Genomic DNA, 15,313 nt, shown 5'->3' with positions numbered 1-15,313 from the left:
ATACCCTCTACTTTGCTTGATCCAAAGTCCACTTCTCAGCCTGCTTCACTGAGACATCTGTAGCTAATCTGAGTGCACTTAGTACTCCCCTTCTGGAGTGGAGGGTTTAACATTAGTTTACCAAGTCTGATCTTGACACTTACAGATAAGTCTCCGGCAATACGGACCAAGGTTACTTAGGTCCTGAGTGTATGCTCAGTGTTGGATTTTATGTCACCATGTCCTCATCAGTCACTGGGTCTTCACTTTTCCCATCTATAAAATGAAGAAATGGGACAACATGGCTCTTACTTCTAGATAGGTTAACTTAGACTTGAGCTTGTCTTTGGACATGAGGCTCTTTACTCCTGTCTTTGTGATGCTAAGTTCTTAGATTCAGACTGAAACTACTCAGGTTGGAAAAATACTCTAAAGAGCAAAATCCACTAATATTTTGCCTTATCTTGTTGAAACACTTCATTTCATAAAGTGAAGTGTTGGAAAAACACTCTAAAGAGCAAAATCCACTAATATTTTGCCTTATCTTGTTGAAACACTTCATTTCATAAAGCAAGTCTTGCACTAGAGTATATCCTGAATATTCACAAAAACAGCTAACATAGACAACAGTTTAAAATGTTATTTTATATTTTTAAGATTGGCAGTTCCTAACCTTAGGCCCATGGACCATGAAATTTGTGTCTGTGTATGTCTGTATGCACACATTTTTTAGTTTGTCTTTTTGAAAAGAAGGTCTGGTGCTTTTGTCAGTGTCTTTACTAAAAGACTTGAGAACCTCTGAATTGAGGTGTGAGATTTTTGCATATTAGAAAGGCATACATTTAGATACAATTTCTAAATTTAGTTAATGAGCTGTATATTGAGCATATGGATGCACATGTTAAGCAAAACTCTTCTACTTTCTTTTGAAACTTCAGTGTTTTAATTTTAATGTAGCAAATATTTTCATGATTGAATTTATTTCCCATCAATACTGGTTTTCATCTCCACTCCATTTTCCTTCCCTGCCTTCCTTACCTCTTATTTTCTCCTCCCCAATTGTTTCTTTGACCTTCTTTGTTCTTTTCATCTTACTCTATTTCCTCTCTTTCCTCCTCATCTGATTTTCTTTTCTATATCTCTATTTTCAAGTGGTTTTACAGCAGAAGTGACATGTCCTTCACTATTTTAATCTCAGTCCCCAGGAGACTTCCTGGTAGACAGTAGTATGCCATTTAGTAAGTAAATACATGAATGAAGCATCCAGAACTGATGCTGTTCTTATTTTATCAATTGTGAGGCAATGAGGTTGAATCTAGGAGAGTACTGAAAGTGTTTTTCAAGAAGAGTTCTGAGTGATCTGTGGATCAAGAAAGTAAGATTTGCTAAAAGTCTTTCCAAGTATGAAAATATCCCCTGGGTTTTGAGATGTTTATTGTGGTAACCAGTTTCCAAGATGGCCTCTAATGGCTTCTACCTGGTATTCACTCCCTTTTGAACCCTTTCCCATTGTATCTAATGGACTCTGTCTAATATTTACATCCTTTTGTGTCCCCTTCCTATTGTATCAGCATTGGACTGTGTGGTCAATAGTATATAGGAGAAGTGATGGTATGTCACTTCTGCAATAAGTAACTAATACAGATGTTGAGTGACATGTTTGGCTGGTGACAGACAAGTTAATGATCTGACATTAGCTCACGAAGCTGAAAAACATCTACTTTTGCTTTGGCTGTTTAATACTCAGGTTGGGGGAGTCACAAATCTTACAAATATGTTATGACCTTGAGGAAATAACTTTTCTCCTTGGAATTTCTTTTTATCATATGTATAATGAAAAACATAGATATTCTAATACTATGTAAATTTTCTGGTATAATATATGTGGAATTTATCTGTGTTTTGGTTGAAAACCTGAATTACTGGAAAAGAGGAGCATCTTCTTTAATAGATATTATGTTCGTTGATGTTGACTCTGAATTTTAAGTTTGCATTAATGGGCTTTGAGAACTTCTGCCTGAGAATCTAAAATCTTTGGCTGATATTTTTGATGGGCAGAATTATCTTGCTTAAAACAAAGCAAAGAAAGAGAGGAAAAAAGAAAAATGGCATAGGGTTGATCACACCGTTTTATGAGTTTAAGTGGCATGACTTATTTTTAAATTTATTTTTTATTTCAATAGCCTTTTGGGCAACAGGTGGTGTTTGGTTACATGAATAAGTTCTTTAGTGGTGATTTTTATGGTTTTGGTGCACCTACCACGCAAGCAGTGTACATTGTACCTAATGTGTAGTCTTTAATCCCTCACCCTCTCCCACCCTTTCCCTGAGTTCCCAAAGTCCAATGTATCTTTCTTATGCCTTTGTATCCTCATAGCTTAGCTCCTACATATGAGTGAGAACATATGATGTTTGGTTTTCCACTTCTGAGTTACTTCACTTAGAATAATAGTCTCTAATTCTATCCAGGTTGCTGCAAATACATTATTTCTTCTGCTGTGCAGAGCTTTTTAGTTTAATTAAGTCCCACCTATTTATCTTTGCTTTTGTTGCATTCGCTTTTGTGTTCTTGATTATGCAGTCTTTGCCTAAGTCAGTGTCTAAAAGGGTTTTTCCAATGTTATCTTCTAGAATTTTTATGGTTTCAGGTCTCAGATTTAAGTTTTTGATCCATCTTTAGTTGGCTTTTGTATAAGGTGAGAGATGAGGATACAGGTTCTTTTTTTTTCATGTGGCTTGCCAATTATCTCAGCACCATTTGTTGAATAGGGTATCCTTTCCCCACTTTATGTTTCTGTTTGCTTTGTTGAAGACTAGTTGGCTGTAACTATTTGGCTTTATTTCTTGTTTTCCCCTCTATTCTGTTCCATTGTTCTATGTGCTTATTTTTATATCAGTACCATGCTGTTTTGGTAACTATGGCCTGGTAGTATAGTTTAAAGTTAAGCAATGGGATGTCTCCATTTTTTTCTTTCTGCTTTGTCTTGCTTTGGCTATGTGGGCTCTTTTTTGGTTCCATATGCATTCTAGGATTGCTTTTTCTAGTTCTGTGAAGAATGATGGTGGTATTTTGATGGGAATTGCATTGAATTTGTAGATTGTGTTTGGCAGTATGGTCATTTTCACAATATTAATTCTACCCATCTCTAAGCATGGGATGTGTTTCCATTTGTTTGTGTTGTCTATGATTTCATTCAGCAATAATTTATAGTTTTCCTTGCAGAGATTTTTGACCTCCTTCACTAAGTATATTCCTAAGTATTTTATTTTCTGCTATTGTAGAAGGGTTGAGTTCTTGATTTGATTCTTAGCTTGTTTACTGTTGGTATATAGTAGAGCTACTGATTTGTCTATATTTATTTTGTATCCTGAAACTTTCCTGAATTCATCTACCAGTTTTAGGAGCTTATTAGATGAGTCTTTAGGGTTTTCTAGGCATACAATCATATCATCAACAAGCAGCAACAGTTTGACTTCCTCTTTACCAATTTGAATGCCCTTTATTTTTTTCTCTTGTCTGTTTGCTCTGACTACTTCCAATACTATATTGAATAGAAGTGATGAAAATGGGCATCTTTTTCTTGATCCAGTTCTTAGGGGTAATCCTTTCAACTTTTCCCCATTCAGTATAATGTTAGCTGTGGGTTTGTCATAGATGGTTTTTATTACCTTAAGACATGTACATTCTATGCCAATTTTACTAAGGGTTTTGTTTGTAAATGGAGACTGGGTTTTGTCAAATGCTTTTTCTGCATCTATTGGGATGGTCATGTGATTTTTGTTTTTAATTCTGTTTATGTAGTGTATCACATTTGTTTACTTGTGGATGTTAAATCATCCCTTCATCCCTGGTATGAAACCCACTTGATCATGGTTGATTATCTTTTTGATATGGTGTTGGATTCGGTTAGCTAGTGTTTTGTTGAGGATTTTTACATCTATGTTCAACAGAGATATTGGCCTGTAGTTTTGGTGGTGGTAGTTGTTGTTATTGTTATGTCCTTCCTTGGGTTTTGTGTTAGGGTGATAGTGACTTTATAGAATGATTTGGGGAGGATTCCCTCTTTCTCTGTCCTGTGCACTAGTGTCAATAGGATTGGTACCAATCCTTCTTTGAATGCCTGGTAGAATTCAGCTGTGATTCCATCTGGTCCTGGACTTTTTTTTATTGTTGGCAATTTTTAAATTACCATTTCAGTCATGCTGTTTATTATTGGTCTGTTCAGAGTTTCTGTATCTTCCTGGCTTAACCTAGGAGGGTTGCATATTTCCAGGAATTTATCCATCTTCTCTAGGTTTTCTAGTTTATGTGCTTAAAGATGTTCATAGTAGCCTTGAATAACCTTTTGTATTTCTGTGGCATCAGTAATAATAGTTCCTGTTTCATTTCTAATTGAGCTTATTTGGATCTTCTCACTTATTTTCTTGGTTATTTTGTTAATGGTCTATTGATTTTGCTTATCTTTTCAAAGAACCAGATTTCTGTTTCATTTATCTTTTGTATTTTGTTGTTGTTGTTGTTCCAATTTCACTTAGTTCTGCTCTGATCTTTGTTATTTCTTTTCTGAGTTTGGGTTTGGATTGTTCTTGCACCTTCAGTTCCATGAGGTGTGACGTTAGATTGTCTATTTGTGCTCTTTCAGACTTTTTGATGTAGGTATTTAATGCTATAAACTTTCCTCTTAGCACTGCTTTTGTTGTATCCCAGAGGTTTTGATAGATTGTATTATTGTTATTGTTCAATTCAAAGAATTTTTAAATTTCCATCTTGATTTGTTGTTGACTCACTGAATATTCAGGTGCAGTTATTTACTTTCCATGTATTTGCATGGTTTTCAGGGTTCCTTTTGGAGTTAATTTCCAATTTTATTCCACTGTGATCTGAAAGAGTACTTGATATAATTTTGATTTTCTTAAATTTACTGAGACTTGTTTTGTGGCCCATAATATGGTCTGTGTTAGAGAATGTTCCATGTGCTGATGAATAGAATGTATAATCTGGAGTTTTTGGGTAGAATGTTCTGTATATATGTATTAAGTCAATTTATTGTAGGGTATAGCTTAAGTCCATTGTTTCTTTGTTGGCTTTCTATCTTGATGAACTGTCTAGTGCTGTAAGTGGAGTATTAAAGTCTCCCACTCTTATTCTGTTGCCGTCTATCTCATTTCTTAGGTCTAGTAGTAATTGTTTTATAAACTTGGGAGCTCCAGTGTTAGGTGTGTATATTTAGAATTGTGATATTTTACTGTTGGTCTAGTCCTTTTATCATTATATAATGTCCTCCTTTGTCTTTTTAAAGTGTTGTTGCTTTAAAGTTTGTTTTGTCTGATGTAAGAATAGTTACTCCTGCTCACTTTTGGTGTCCATTTGCATGAAATAATCTTTTTCTACCCCTTCACCTTAAGTGTATGTGAGTCATTATGTGTTAGGTGGGTCTCCTGAAGATAGCAGAAACTTGGTTAATGAATTCTTATCTGTTCTGCTATTCTATATCATTTAAGGGGAGGATTTAGGCCATTTATATTCAACATTAATATTGTGATGTGAGGTACTATTCTATTCATCGTGCTATTTGTTGCCCGAATACCATTTTTATTTGTGTTATTGTTATACAGGTCCTGTGAGATTTATCCTTTAAGGGAGCTCTATTTTGAAAATTTGTTTCAAAATTTAGAGATTCTTTTAGTTGTTCTTATAGTGCCAGCTTGGTAGTGGTGAATTCTCTCAGTATTTGTTTGTCTCAAAAAGACTGTATCTTATCTTCATATATGAAGCTTAGTTTTGCTAGAGACAAAATTTTTGCTGATAATTGTTTTGTTTAAGGGGGCTAAAAATAGGACCCCATACCATTTTAGCTTGTAGGGCTTTTGCTGAGAAATCTGCTGTTACTCTGATAGGTTTTCCTTTATAGGTTACCTGGTGCTTTTGCTCATAGCACTTAAGATTCTTTCCTTCATCTTTACTTTAGATAACCTGATGACTCTGTGCCTAGGTGATGATCTTTCCACAATGAATTTCCAAGGTATTCTTTTAGCTTCTTGTATTTGGATGTCTAGATCTCTAGCAGGGCCAGGGAAGTTTTCCCTGATTATTCCCTCAAATATGGTTTCCAGACTTTTGGATTTCTCTTCTTCCCCAGGAACACCAATTAATCTTAGGTTTGGACACTTTAACCCAGTCCCAAACTTCTTGAAGGCTTTGTTCATTTTTTAATTTCTTTTTTCTTTGTCTTTGATGGATTTGATTAATTCAAAAGCCTCACCTTCAAGCTCTGAAGTTTTTTCTTCTGCTTGTCTAATTATGTTGCTGAGACTTTCAGTACATTTTGCATTTTCTAAGTGTGTCCTTGATTTCCAGAAGTTGGGTTAGTTTTTAATTTATGCTATTTCACTGAAGAATTTTTATTTCATATCCTGTATCATGTTTTTGATTTCTTTAAGTTAGACTTCACATTTCTCTGGTGCCTCCTTGATTAGCTTAATACTTGACTTTCTGAATTCTTTTTCTGGAAATTCAGACATTTTCATCTTGGTTTGGATCCATTGCTGGTTAGCTGGTGTGATCTTTCATAGTGTTAAATAATCTTGTTTTGTCATATTACCAGAATTGTTTTCCTGGTTCCTTCTCATTTGGGTAGACTATGTTAAGGGAAGATCTGGGACTCAAGTGCTGCTGTTCAGATTCTTTAATCCTGCATAGGGTTCCCTTGATGTGGTGTTCTCCCCCTTCCCCTAGGGATGGGGCTTTCTGAGAGCCGAACTGCAGTGATTGTTTCTGCTCTTCTGAGTCTAGCCACCCAGCGGAGCTACTGGGCTCTGGGCCGGTATTTGGGAGTGTCTACCAAGAGTCCTGTGATGTGATCCATCTTCAGGTCTTTCAGTCATGGATACCAGCACCTGCTCCAGTGGAGGTAGCACGGGAGTGAAGTGGACTCCGTGAGGGACATTGGTTATATTTTTGTTTTATGCACTGGTTTTGATTTGGTTGGCCTACAGCCAGGAGGTGGTACTTTCAAGAGTGCATCAGCTATGGTACTATAGGGAGGAAGTACACTTGCCCTAGGGTTGCCTGGTTAGGTATTCAGTCAGGTTTCTTAGGCAGTGGGTAGGGCCATAGAACTTCTAAGAGATCATGTCCTTTGTCTTCAGTATCCAGGATGGGTAGATAAAGACCACCATGTTGGGGTAGAGATAGGGATGTCTGAGGTCAGACCCTCCTTGGGCAGGGCTTGCTGCAGCTGCTGTCGGGGGGTTGGAGTGTGCTTCCCAGTCCAATGGAGTTACGTTCCCAGGTGGATTATGGCTGCCTCTTCTGAGTCACAAAAGTCACCAGGGAAATAGGGGAAAGCTGGCAGTCACAGGCCTCACCCTGATCCCCTGAAGCCCATATTCCTAAAAGCCAGTCTCACTCCCACTGTACCCCCCAGCAGCACTGAGTCTATTTACAGGCAGCTGGTGACCAGGGCTGATAACTTGCCCCAGACCACCAGCCTCCTTTCTGATAAAGCAAGCAGACTCAGTTTTTTGGTGCCTCAGGGAGCCTGCAGCAGGGATCCACTTCCTTCAAGGGGTCTGTGGATTCTCTCAGCTTTCATGGTATGTTGCTGTGGTAGGTTCTTAGAGCAAAAGTTCACTATGTGGGTCTCCACATGCTGCTGTCTCTGTCTGAGCAGGAGCTGCAAAGTAGTCTTGCCATCTATCTGCCATCTTCCCCTCAATAAATTACCTATAACTTTTTATTCTACCAATATCTGAGTGTGTATCTGTTTCTATATCTGATTTTATAGCTATATATGGACATCTAGTCTGTCCTTAGAAATCCCATCCACTTATGATATAATTATTATAATTGTCGGAAATTTCTTCTAAACTTTAGTAGGCAATCTTTGGTGTATGGACATCTGTGACATCTGTTAATCTGTATATTTTAGGAAGCTTCACCAGAATGAAGCATACATCTACTACTTACAGATAAACAAATCAAAATGAACATAACTTGCAACATCATTTTTTAAGACTTGAAAGGCCTTATCAATAAATGATACTGTTGTCATGGAATGTGTGCAGTGTAAATGCATTTTGTGCCAGCCATACATTAGACTTTCACAAGGGCAAGGGAAATTGAAACTGTCTTTCTAATGGATCATAAATCTTGAAAATGATTTGAATTCATGGATTAAATGTCAGCTTGGGAAGCATTTGCTGATTTATCTTGGATCTAAAAGAAAGAACATTTCTTTGACAAATCAAATTAGTACATTTTCATATTCTGCATTATAGTTCTCCAGAATGATATTTTTCAAAGAAATAATACATGGCAATTTTTCCCTGTTAGAAGATGATGACAATGATGATGATGATGAAGCTTCTCTTTGTTAATTAGAAGACCCTTGGAGACTAGACTGTGAAGGTAAATGTTGAATTAGAATATAGAGATTATAATTTAAAATAATGGATTGTACCTCAGAAACACCGAATTGAATCAGTTAGTGAGTGGTTAACTTAGTGGCACCAGTGTGACTGAGGTAAAATCAGAGATTTAATGTGATTTCTTTACTGTTTCTCTCCTCTACTTACCATTCCTGCAAAGGAAATTAAGACTACTTTTTTGACTTGGAATGACTTTGGCAACTTTAATGTGTCTCTTTCTGCCCAAGTTCCAATTACAAGCATTCTATGAAAACAGCAGCTTCCCTTTTGGTCCAGGAAATTGCTCTAGGCCTGGCGTCTCATACTTTTATTCAAAATCTATAACTTTCTCCAAGTCCCTCATCTCTTCACACATTTATACCATCTCTTTTCTGAGTCTCCACAGACTGACAGTGTTTACCCTGGGTGATGGTCATGCTTTCTTTATCCCAAGGATTTTCTTTCTATTTTATCCTCCTTGATTCCCACTTTGTAGTCCGAGGAAAAGTGATGCCTCATCCATGTCTGACACTCAGATACCTTCTTAGCCAAAACCCAGTGCTTTCCTCTACAGCTTAAATAAGAGGATAGGCTGAGCTAATGGATTTGTTCCATGACCAAATGGCCATCGTGCCATTTTAAGGAAAACTTAGGGCATGATACACATTTCCTTCAGTAGTTGGGATTTTGGAGATAGTCCGAGTCTTGGTGATAACATATTGTAAAGGTTGTTAGTTTTTGTAACATAGGTTTTAGGCTCCTTAAGTCAGATGCTCTGTGGAGTTTTAAAGAAAAGCAGTGAATTGTGTCTTAAATTGATTGTAAAGACCACATTGAGATGTATGATACATGACACTTTGGCCAGACTTTCATGGTTAATCAGGTGCAATCAGCTTTCTGCCTTTCAGTGGAATATTCTAGCTTTGATGCTTTCAGAGGTAGTGGTTTCTGTTGCTTTTTTATCAAGAGTATCTTAACTTTCACATGGATGACCACTTGATGACAATATTATTATTCTACCCTCCTCTACATAGGGAGACATGATAATGACCTCTGTCTTCATCGAGCCAGAATGGCATAGCTAAGTCAGGCTTATAATTGCTGGCTCTCATCTTTTCAATGGAGAAACATTGAGTTACATAGATTTTGCTATCCTTGATATCTGAGCTTATTTCTTCATCTTTAGAAAATTGCGAACTTGTATTATTTCCTTGGTTCACGTGAAGATTAGATCATTGTGATTAAATTTCTTGTGTGTCTGTATTGTTATAGAATATTGATATTCTGTCAATAGCAACTCTTTTTCTGATGGAAATAAGATATTTATTTATACAGCTCATTGGGGTATAGTTGATATACAAAAATGGTACACATTCAATGTATACAAGTTGATGAGTTTGGACATATGCATACACCTGTAAAATCATCATTACAGTCAGGTTAATCAACATACACAACACCTCCCAATGTTTCCTTGTGCCCCTTTGTTTTAAGAACTCTACTAACCAGCATTTCTCCTCTAATGTGGAGGAGGCTGACTGATTTACAGATTATTTATTGCACCTAGCTTCTTCTGGTGTCTGCCCTGGTGTCACATCAATTCTTATCATTACTGCATTCATTCATTCATTCACTCATTAATTCATAACTACATATCAAACACCTACAATACCCCAGGCACCATTTTAAGTACTGGGAATACAATAGTGAGTGAAACAGATGAAACCACCTGATATGGCGCTTACAGTGGCAGCTACAGCTCATTCAATATAAGCTCTGCTCCTACCCCTTTTTTCTTTTGACCTAAGAGTTTCAATCTCTGGCTCTTCCTATAAATGCTTACCGCTAGAGTCTCTACAAGATTATCCCTCTTCTACTAGCCAGGCTCTACCATAAAGGACATTAAGTATAGGTTCCTATACCTGCCATGAGTATGGAAGACATGTTCTTCGTGTTTCAGTTTATCAATTTGAAATACACTTTCTAAATAGAAGTATTAAAACAATATAAAAGACAATGATGAGGTTCTCTAGTATTAGTATGTTTCTTCAGCTCTATTATGGGTTAAAAATATTTGTTTGACCTGCCCTGTGCTCTAAGAATTATTTTTACAAATGCATCCCTGGCTTCCAACCAGATATTTTTGAAACAGATTGGTGGAACCTGAGTTGTCAGCTGGAAATTTCTTGTGCAATCATAATTCAAGATTGTAGTGGTGACCTTGGAGCTCTTTAACATTCAAACATAGCTTGTGAATGAACAAGGAATGATTACCTTTTCTTTCATATATTTTTAGATTTATTTTCCTATATTGTATTTTATTCAAGAGTGATAATCTACTATACAGGATAGATATAATAACTCAATTGATCACTCCCCACTAAAGCCTCTATCATTTGACCAGATGAGATAACAAAAAGTTTACTATACTCAAGAGCCTCCTTTGGTAAAATAGAAACCTATGATTCTAGGTTATCTTTGAAACTTGGGAAAAGTAACAGAGATGAATTGTTTCATCTTTCTGTCTGAACATCCTCTCAAGAAAAAAATACTTTTTGAAAAATGAGATAAAATGGTGTCTAGTGAGTCATGATTTCAGGTTAGTGCAAGTCCAAAGCACTCAGGAGGGTCTACTTTGTATGTCTCAATTAACAGTGCACATTCATAGGACTCCTTCAGTTCCCTGAGTGTAGTCAAATTATCTGTTACCTAATCCATTCAGTGGCCTCATCAGGCCACACAGGAAGGGAAGGAAGCAGAGCCAGCTTAAGAGCAGCACCTGGGCATCACAGGAAGCTTCCAGCTACTGAGCTCAAGCCACTCACGTCTCTCTTCTGCCTTTTCATTGCTGTCTGTTTTTAGACTGTGGTAATGTATGTAGAGAATATGCATTAGAGGATCATGGACCTGATGAATGAAAAGGGATTGATGGTGAAACTTGGACTTCAGGAGCCTCTTCTTTGTTTTTGCTAAGCTTTCCTGGGCAAATGCTCTGGAGTGAAACAAAAGAAGGAGGGAATGGCAGGGTTGAAATCCCTTTTACTTATACTATTGCTCGTTCTCTGTTTCTCATTGCAGACTGCAGTCTGGTGTGCAATCTGAAACAGAAAAATTACAGATCTTCTGTTAGGGCACCTTGCAGTGGACATTAGGCTTAGATAAGAGAAGCTCTGGTTCTTGTGTAGAAGCATAAAATCTGGAGTCAGGTTCTGAGCAATTTTACTTCTAAAAATGTATCCTAAAGAAATAATGCTGATGGGGATTATGACCTATCTGCCAATCTGTAGAAATACTGCCAGGATCTGAAATAGAGTGCAGTGGTTAAGTGTGTGGTCTGGAACTGAAATGTCTTAAGTTCAAGTTTTAGCTCTGTAGTTTAATGAATGTGTGACCTTGTCCATATTGTTTGACTTCTTTTTGTCTGAGTTTACTTTGTTTTTAAAGGGAAGATTTTCACTGTATCTATTTAATAGGATTTTGGTACACATTAAATTAGTTGAAAGTTGTAAATTGCTTAGCACAATTCATTCTATATAAACTGAATAAACATTAGCTATTATTATTATTATTAGGTAGCTTATCACAGCATTGTTTACAAGAATTAAAAATGATATAAATATCTATTTTAATAGACTAATTAAAGGAATCATTATATAATGGTTCTTTCATATAATGTGAAACTTTACAGCTATTAAACTGATGTTTCGTAAGACTCTTTAATGGCATGGAAAAATATTGCTTAATGGAAAAAACAAGTTACAGATGTTATTCTTCGGGCAATTCCATTTGTTAAACATATTACATAGATACATACAAAAAAAGAGGATAGAGAGTATACACACAAAATGTTAGCCATACAATCACAGATGACTTTTTTTTGTCCTTAGTTTTGTTTTCTATCATAAACACATGCTAAATTTGCAGTGACAGAAAAGTGTATATATTTTATTAGAGCAACAACAATTTGGTTTCAGTAACTTAATCTGTTTATAAAATGAGAATAAAAGTAATCCCCATATCATAGGACTGTTGTCAGAGTTTTCAACACATTGGTTCTTTCTCACCCTGGCCTGCTGGGCCACCTGGTAGAAATAGCCAAGTAATCATCTTACAGCACATTCTCCTGACTTATTTGCTTCATGTCATTTATCCCTCTCTGAAATTAAGCTTGTTTATTTGTAATTTTTTCTTTTTATCTTTTCTCTTTGAAATGAAAACTCTCTATCTGGGGGACCTTATCGGTCTTGTTCAGAGCTGAGGTGCTTAGAATATTGCATGGTAGCTCAGGTATTCAATAAATAATTGTTGAATGAATAATGAATATCAGTAAGTTTTGCAAAGTGCTCTAGAAAAATGTTAACTCCTGTTGTTAGAAATAGTGATGTATTTCACTCCAAATGTCTAAAAAACGAACTAGATGAAAAAGCTTTTCTCCAGTGCAGTGAATATGTAAAATGCCATATCAAGAGCTAGCACTTAGAGTGGCTTACTATATGCCTGGCCATGTTCTCAGAAATAAAATGATTTTCTAGTTTAACTAGTTGGCTTGTTATCTTGTGTAATCCTCACAGGAATACTATAAGGTCTGTTACTTCCTTGTTTACAAATTCTGCAATTTTGCAAATGAGGTAAAAAGCATAAGGATGTCAAATAACTTGCTCAAGTTCACACAACTAATAGAGCACAGACTAGGATTGACACCCAGGGAATCCAGCTCTTATTGTGTGCTTGTAATCACTACCCTATAATATGAATGTCAAGGATCTCTGTAAATTATCTGTATGTGGAATTATGCATACATCTGTATATGCAGAATCAAGAACTCAGGTGATTGCCAATTCAGAGTCAGGTCAAGTTGTTTTATAATATCAAAAGAGAGAAATTGTAAAAATTTTAAATTTGAAAAATAAAAAGAATAAATCAATAAACAAAACTTAATTCTAAGCATTTTATGCTTAAAAGCAGCTTTCACATAAAGTATCTCTTTTTATTGATCTCAAATGCCTTGAATTCAAAGCTAAGCTTGGAAATATTTTATATTCAAAGGTTGATGGCCTAAATATGTAAAGGACACTTAAAAATCAATAGAAAATTACCAATACTCTAAAAAGAAAAATGAAATGGGTATACTGAAACAGAAAATAAGAAATGCAAATGACTTTGAAATATATGAGGAAATGTTTATGTTTACTATTAGTCAAAAAATTAAGGCAAATTAATACAACACTGCCATTATTGTCAAACAAATTGCCAAGTTTTTTAAAAAAATAGAATTTTTGGCCAGGCGCAGTAGCTCATGCTTGTAATCCCAGCACTTTGGGAGGCTAAAGTGGGTGGATCACGAGGTCAGGAGTCCAAGACCCAGTCTGGCCAACATAGTGAAACCCCATCTCTACTAAAAATACAAAAAATTAGCTGCATGCTGTGGCATGCACCTGTAATCCCAGCTACTTGGGAGGCTGAGGCAGGAGAATCACTTGAACCTAGGAGGGAGAGGTTGCGATGAGCAGAGATTGCACCATTGCACTTCAGCCTGGGGGACAGAGTAAGACTCCATCTCAAAAATATATATATATGAATACACACATATATAATTTATATATAAATAATAAGTAATTAATTATATTAATAAATAAATTATATATACATACATAATTTTTTTATGTTGGCAGGGACCAAGGAAATGGTACTTTCATAAATGCCTTGGGGTATAAATTAGGATAGACTTTATGGCAACTAATTTGTCTTATTATTGTAAGACTCCTAAAACATCCATATACTATGCCTCATTAGATTTTCTTTGAGGAAATAATCAGAGATGCATAAAGTATTTTTGTTCATCTTAGTTTTATTTATAATTATTTAAAAACAAAAGAGAGAGCTCTCAACCAGGAAATTAACTGAGAAAAAACTGAATAAATAATTGTATACATTTAAAAAATGTATTCACTCTACCAGAATTGTGCTCATAGTTAAAAGCTGTGTGAAGAACAAATGAAGGGACTTAAATACCGAAATCATATTGAAATGCATATGCATGACTTTAAGGTATGGATGGATTTTCAACAAAGCAGCCACCTTAGTTTCTTCTGAATACAAGATTGATTGCTTTTACTTTTCTTTATGTTTTCTGTGTTTCCTATTGTTTTAAACAATGATCAGAAAAATAAGCATTATTAAAAATAAATGTACAGCCCCAAAGATTGTATAAGTTTCTGATTTTGCTCAGCACAAAGTCCATTTTAACAATGGCCTTGTACCAAGCAGTAGAACTCTTGTAAATACAGATTTAAAAACATTAAACCTTGATATACCTGTCAATAAAAAAGAAAAAAAAAGTTAAAGATAGTATGAAAACCAGTATGGAAGTTCCTCAAAAAGTTAATAAATGAACTACCATACAATCTAGCAGTCCCACTCCCATATATATATCCAAAATATATAAAATAAGTAGCTTAAAAAGATATCTGCATTTTCATGTTCACTTCAGCTTCATTCTTAATAGCTAAGACATGGAAACTACCTAAATAGCCATTGATGAATCAATGGATAAAGAAATCGTGGTATATTTATACAATTGAATATTATTCAGCCTTAACAAAAGACTAAAATCCTGCCATTTGCAGCACCATGGATCAAAATTGAGGGCATTACGCTAAATGAAATAAGTCAGACAGAGAAAGACAAATATTATATGATTTTACTTATATGTGGAGTCTAAAAAAGTCAAACTCACAGAAACAGAGAGTTGAAAGGTTATTGCTAAAGGCTGAAGATTGGGGGAAATGAGGACATGTTGATCAAAGAATACAAACTTTCAGTTATAAGATAAATGAATTCTGGGGACCTAATGTATAACATGGGTGGTGATGGATGTGTTAATTTGATTGTGATAATAATTATATATGTATATCAAATTGCAGTG

Source organism: Aotus nancymaae, unplaced genomic scaffold (assembly GCF_030222135.1).
Source record: "Aotus nancymaae isolate 86718 unplaced genomic scaffold, 86718_ANA_hifiasm-v0.15.2.pri h1tg000019l, whole genome shotgun sequence".
Classification (NCBI taxonomy): Eukaryota; Metazoa; Chordata; class Mammalia; order Primates; family Aotidae; genus Aotus; species Aotus nancymaae.
Note: the sequence above shows the minus strand (reverse complement) of the source record.